The sequence below is a fragment of the Rhipicephalus sanguineus genome, chromosome 10, assembly GCF_013339695.2.
Source record: "Rhipicephalus sanguineus isolate Rsan-2018 chromosome 10, BIME_Rsan_1.4, whole genome shotgun sequence".
Lineage (NCBI taxonomy): Eukaryota > Metazoa > Arthropoda > Arachnida > Ixodida > Ixodidae > Rhipicephalus > Rhipicephalus sanguineus.
The window spans coordinates 117,253,110-117,259,044 of record NC_051185.1 but is presented as its reverse complement, the minus strand read 5'-3'; positions in this window follow the sequence as shown (position 1 = coordinate 117,259,044).

Here is a 5,935-nt window from a genome sequence, read left to right as displayed (position 1 = left end):
CGTTTGAGCCTGCTTACGCCGCGTTCAAGAGCAAGTGACTCGAACTGGTCTGGCATGAAATGTCCCTGAAAGTGCAGCCACTTCAGCTGTATTCAACTGTACGTGCATACGCACAAATATTTGTAACGAGTTTCACGTACTAGACGCGCGTTAGACGCGCGTTCTGTAGCGTTTCAACAAAAGGCGACAAATCAACTCGCCTCGCAAAGCCGCGTCTACGGCGTTGCACGGAAGTCCTCGCGTCAAATGTTTTGTAGCCACACTTCACGGCGTGCCCTATACCGGATACCACGAGGTATGTTGTAGAGGGAAAACCGCCTTCTGTTTTGTTGCTGCAGCCGACATCACAGTACTTGACATATTCAAAATTCACGGCGAAGCATGTTCGGCCGACTCGGCGTCAACTGGAACGCTCCGCTTCTACAGCTTGTCTTGGATACGATTTCGTCTTTCGTCGCGGCAAGAATCCGACTGGAACCATATGCACATGCGCACTCGTTTTGAACCTTTTGCTTTATAATAAATATCACCACCATCCACTAACAGCATCACGTGCAACGAATTCACCAATCACAGACGCAAATGATGTAGAAAAGGAGGGGTAGGCGCGAGAGTGAGGAGGAAGGCGCAAAGAGCAATGAGTGTCGCTACCTTGAAAACTTTTTTATCTAGGGACCTTAATACCGTACCGACAGACACGGCGCCTTGCGGCGCAGAGCCGCAACCACGGTGCAGGGAGCATGGCCTCCGAGATTGGCAGGCGCGTGCACCGCCGGTTAATGTCGGAGGCCACGCAGAAAGGAAGACCAAAAAGGGACGGGGAAAAAAAAACCGCGAGCCGCTTAGAGGTGGGGGAACACGCAGCGCGCGCCTTTGGCAGCGTTGAGGAGCAGACGACAGCGGTGTTTTCATCAGCAAACGCCCAATTTATTCCGTTCGTTTTCTTTCTCTTTTGTTGCATCCGCTTCTGCGAGCTAACGCGAGGAATCAATGCCAGACTTCAGTGGATGCGCCGATTTAGTGTCGTTGAAACATTCGTTGATTATTTCTAATCCCTTGAAGGTCGGTGTTTTGTGAAAAATAAGCACAAATGTGCACCGTCTGTCACTGACGTCCAAAATGCGTCCATCGTTCACACAGCGTACATGTGCATTGTACGTCCGTTACAATAAGCCTTTGTATATCTTTTAGACGTCCACATTGCGCAAAGCCAAAATTGGACATCTTTCAGACGCAAATAAGACATCTTCTTTCGTCCTAGATGTTTGGATTATACCGCTACGTACCATGGACATTCGTGGTTTACTGGGATAACAGAAGCTGGCTACGCGGGTTCAACTTGCACACGAGACATACACTTCATATATCGAGGATGTTTTGGCCCTCTGTCGCCGTGCGAGCAGCGATATGACGGAAGCCGAGCGCGTTCGCCACATCCTTAAAGGAATTGGCACGATGGCGTTCAACGCCTTGGCTGTTAACAATCCAACTACGGTTGAAAACATCATTTCCACATGCCAACGCCTTGACCAATTGCAGTCCCTCCGCCTTCAACACGACAGCGATCCTCGCCTTATGCCTCCCTCTGATTTGAAAGCTCTTATCCGCGCCATCATCCGTGAAGAACTTTCAGACTAGAAGGTGTTCTGACTTTCCGTAAAGTCAGAACACCTTATGTAGGACCTGTGTTGCGTGGCGCAAATAACGTACTCATCCAACCTGATGGACAGTGTACGGCACGCGTTTTCATCGACGGCATACATCACAACATCGAGTTGATTGTGCTACGCACGTGCGTTCATGAACGTATCCTGGGTTGGGATTTCCTACATTCAGCCTCCGCTGTCATATCATGTAAAGAACACGTCGTTCACATCACGGATACATCGGATGCATCTATGTCAGCCCCACCTTCATTGATCTTCAACTTGGCTGTCGCTAAAGACTGTGTTTTGCGCCCTGGTCATGAACACGTGGTAGCTGTTGCATCTAGCTAAGTAGCCGATGGTGACGCCTAGTTGCCCCTGCTCCTCGCTGCACCTCTCGTGGAATTCTCGTCGCCTCCTGTCTCCTCCGGTTGTCCCATGGCCGCGCGCTTCTGCCCATTTGCAACACAACTGCAGAATCTATGATGTTGGCCAAGGGGATGACTGTAGCGACGATAGACGCATCTCCACTGACCTCCATTGCAGCACTTTGCCCGTCTTCATCGTCAGTACCCACGTCAGGTGCGAGTTCTTCCCCTTTCCGAGCAGTAATCGGCTCCGGTCTAACCTCTGCACAATCCACAGCGTTATTGGCGCTTTTAGCTAAGCATAAGGCCTGCTTCGATAGCTGTGCCACGACACTGAGTCAGACTCCCGTGGGTGTACACCGCATTGAAACGGATTGAAACGGATGGTTCTGGTGTTATACGCCGTCGGCCTTATCGTGTCTCACAATCGGAAAGAAAAGTCATTGAAGAACAAGTTGATGATATGCTATCACGCAAGATAATACGGCCATCTTCCAGTTCCTGGGCTTCTCCGGTCGTCTTAGTGAAGAAAAAAGATGGTTCCGTTCGTTTCTGCGTTGATTATCGAGCGCTAAATAAGATAACGCGCAAGGATGTATATCCTATGCCTCGAATAGATGACGCCTTGGACACCCTACAAGGAGCGCAGTATTTTTTCAGGCTTGACCTACGATCGGGGTATTGGCAAATCCCTATGAATGAGGCTGACAAAGAGAAAACCGCCTTTGCTACGCCGGATGGGCTCTACGAATTTAACGTAATGCCATTTGGCCTGTGCAACGCTCCGGCAACATTTGAGCGCATGATAGATACTGTTCTTCGTGGCCTAAAATGGAAGACCTGCCTCTGTTATTTAGATGATATTGTTGTGTTTTCATCCACCTTTGCCTAACACCTTCAACGATTAGACGAGTACATCAGTGCCTTTCAAACGCTGGCCTTCAGATAAATACCAAAAAGTGCATGTTTGCCAGCAAAAGTATAAAAGTCCTCGGTCACGTCGTTTCCAAAGACGGAGTCCGGCCGGATCCCGACAAGATAGCCGCTGTATTGCAGTTTCCTCGGCCTTCCACCCAAAAGATGTTGCGCAGTTTTCTGGCCTGGCGCCATACTTTCGCCGCTTTATACGCAACTTCGAGACTATAGCGGATCCCCCAAATAAGCTATTGGTCGCTGGTGCTCCTTTCGCTTGTTCCGACGACTGCGAGATCGCATTTGAAGTCCTTAAAGAACGCCTGACTTCCGGACCAGTGCTTCCTTCGCCACTTTGACGAGAGCGCGCCTACTATCCTCCACACTGAGGCAAGCGCGCAAGGTATTGGAGCAGTACTTTTGCAGCGTGATGCCGCCTCTAAATAGCAGGTTGTGGCATACGCCAGCCGGACTCTGTCGACAGCGGAGAGGAACTACACGATCACGGAGCAGGAATGCCTGGCTATTGTCTGGTCGATACAGAAATTCCGCCCGTACCTCTACGGTCAGCACTTCACTATCGTCACAGATCATCACGCACTGTGTTGGTTGTCCTCGATGAAGAATATGTCAGGACGTCTAGGGCGCTGGGTCCTGCGCTTGCAAGATTATGACTTTACCATCACATATAAGTCTGGCAAATGTCATCATGATGCCGACGCGCTGTCCCGATGCCCACTTTCACTCTCTCTTCATAATACGTCCTCCGCATCGCCTCCTGAGAGCTCCGACATCCCGCCTGCCTCACGACACCTGTCGATCACCTCACTGGACCCAATTCAACCTTCTTCGCAAGCCGGTTTCCGTTCACTTCAGCGGGCCGACTCCTACTTTAAAGTGGAGTTGGGCGAAAATAAATGAAATATAAATTAAAAAAAACTATGCCCTGCCTGCACCACCTAAGTATCGCAGGCCAAAATCGATAAATTAGATAAAAGAACAAAATGTACTAAAATTTCTATTAAAAGAAAAAATAGAAAATAAAAAAAGTAACAATTTGATCCCACCACCTAGCGAAGCCACCTCCAAGGGCAATATTCTCTAGATTACATACTACGGTTTCTCTTCATCTTGACTTACAATTGTTTTGTTACAATGGATCTCCGATGAGCTCGTCTTGACTAACAAGTCTTCCATTCTTCTCTTTTCCTCTTGTCTCTCTTGTGTAGGCTTTCCATTCCTCTCTTTGTTGGGTCACACTGTTGGAGAGATGGGTCCCTGTTGAGCTTGTCCTCCAGTATGTCCTTTTGAGGCCTACTGTAAAACTCGTCAAACTGATAAGTGACTGAACAGGATTTTATTGAATACAGGTTAGTTGTTATGGTTTTTTTTCTTTTTTTATGACTTTTATTTACTACCCCGGCTCCTCCCTAACTCCACCGGCTCTTACAAAGGTATTGAGGGATTATATTAATATCATAACGATATAAAGATGTACTGTATCGGCTTCAAATCACTTCTGTCGAACTTTCCTTGACTACCTTCGCGGCATCACTAAACCACCTAGCAGCCGCTTGAGACGCCAGCTTAGACAATTCCGCGTCGACGACGGTGTGCTCGAACGCTATATTTATCATCCCACGGGTAACAAGTGGGTGCCGGTCCTTCCCCGCTGTCTTCGTCTTCGCGTTTTAGAAGCATTTCACGATGACATTGCTGCTGGTCATCTAGGTTTTCGCAACACCTACGACCGCATCAGGACCCGCTGTTTCTGGCCCGGCTTGTCCACGTCGGTAGCCAAATACGTGGGTTCGTGCGCGTCATGTCAGCACCGTAAGCGGTCCACGTTCCTGCAGCCTCTTCCCTGTCGGACAACACCTTTTGAATTTGTCGGAATTGACTTGTATGGTCCCCTGCCGTTGACGTCTAACGGTCACCGTTGGATCGTCACTGCAGTCGATCATTTGACAAGATACGCCGGGACTGCGTCTCTTCGGTCCGGTACTGCTACAGAAGTCGCCGACTTTTTCTTGCAGTCCGTCGTCTTGCGCCATGGAGCTCCTCGCGTTCTTCTGAGTGACCGGGGCAAAGCCTTCATTTCGCACGTCCTCGAGGAAGTCCTACGGGCCTGTAGAACGACGCATAAAACCACTTCTACGTACTACCCACAGACGAACGGTCTTACTGAGCGCTCTCACCGAACGCTCTCTGACATGATCTCCATGTACCTACGTCCGGATCACAAAAACTGGGACAATATTTTGCCATTTGTCACCTTCGCATATAATACCGCGACACAAAGATCTACCGGCTACAGCCCTTTCTTCCTTGTGTATGGACGATCTGCATCCTCAGTCTGCGACACGGCATTCTTCTTTGGTCCAGCTCTGTCCAGTACTTCTCTACCAGAAGAGTTCGCAGCTCGAGTCGCGCAATGCCGTGAAATTGCTCGGAGCAACACGGAAGCCACTCAAGAAGAACAAAAACGTCGCTGCGATAGCAAAAGACGCGACGTGACATTTCATTCCGGAGCGTCCCGACTCGAGCGTCAGGGCTCTGCGAGAAATTTCTTCACCGGTACGTTGGCCCATACACCGTTCTACGACGACCTTCCCCAGTGAACTATCTCGTCACCCCGCTTCAGTCCGTCACTGACCACCGTCGTCGCAGCACAGAAATTGTTCACGTGTGACACACGAAGCCTTTCATTACACGTTCAGCTGATCTTTGAGTTGCGGCCAGGCTGGCCGCTTGGAAGACGGGGAGAAATTAGTGTAAGCACATTTATCGTACTTCATCGTTCTCACTTGTGCATAACCATCATCATCGCCATTGGGTTGGTTGGCTGCTGTTCTGAGCCGAGGCAGACATCGCGCAATAAACGCTGCTGCTGGCCCTCTGCCTGGCGAAGTCTTCCTGCGTCTTTCAATATATATATATATATATATATATATATATATATATATATATATATATATATATATATATATATATATATATTGTAAAGGC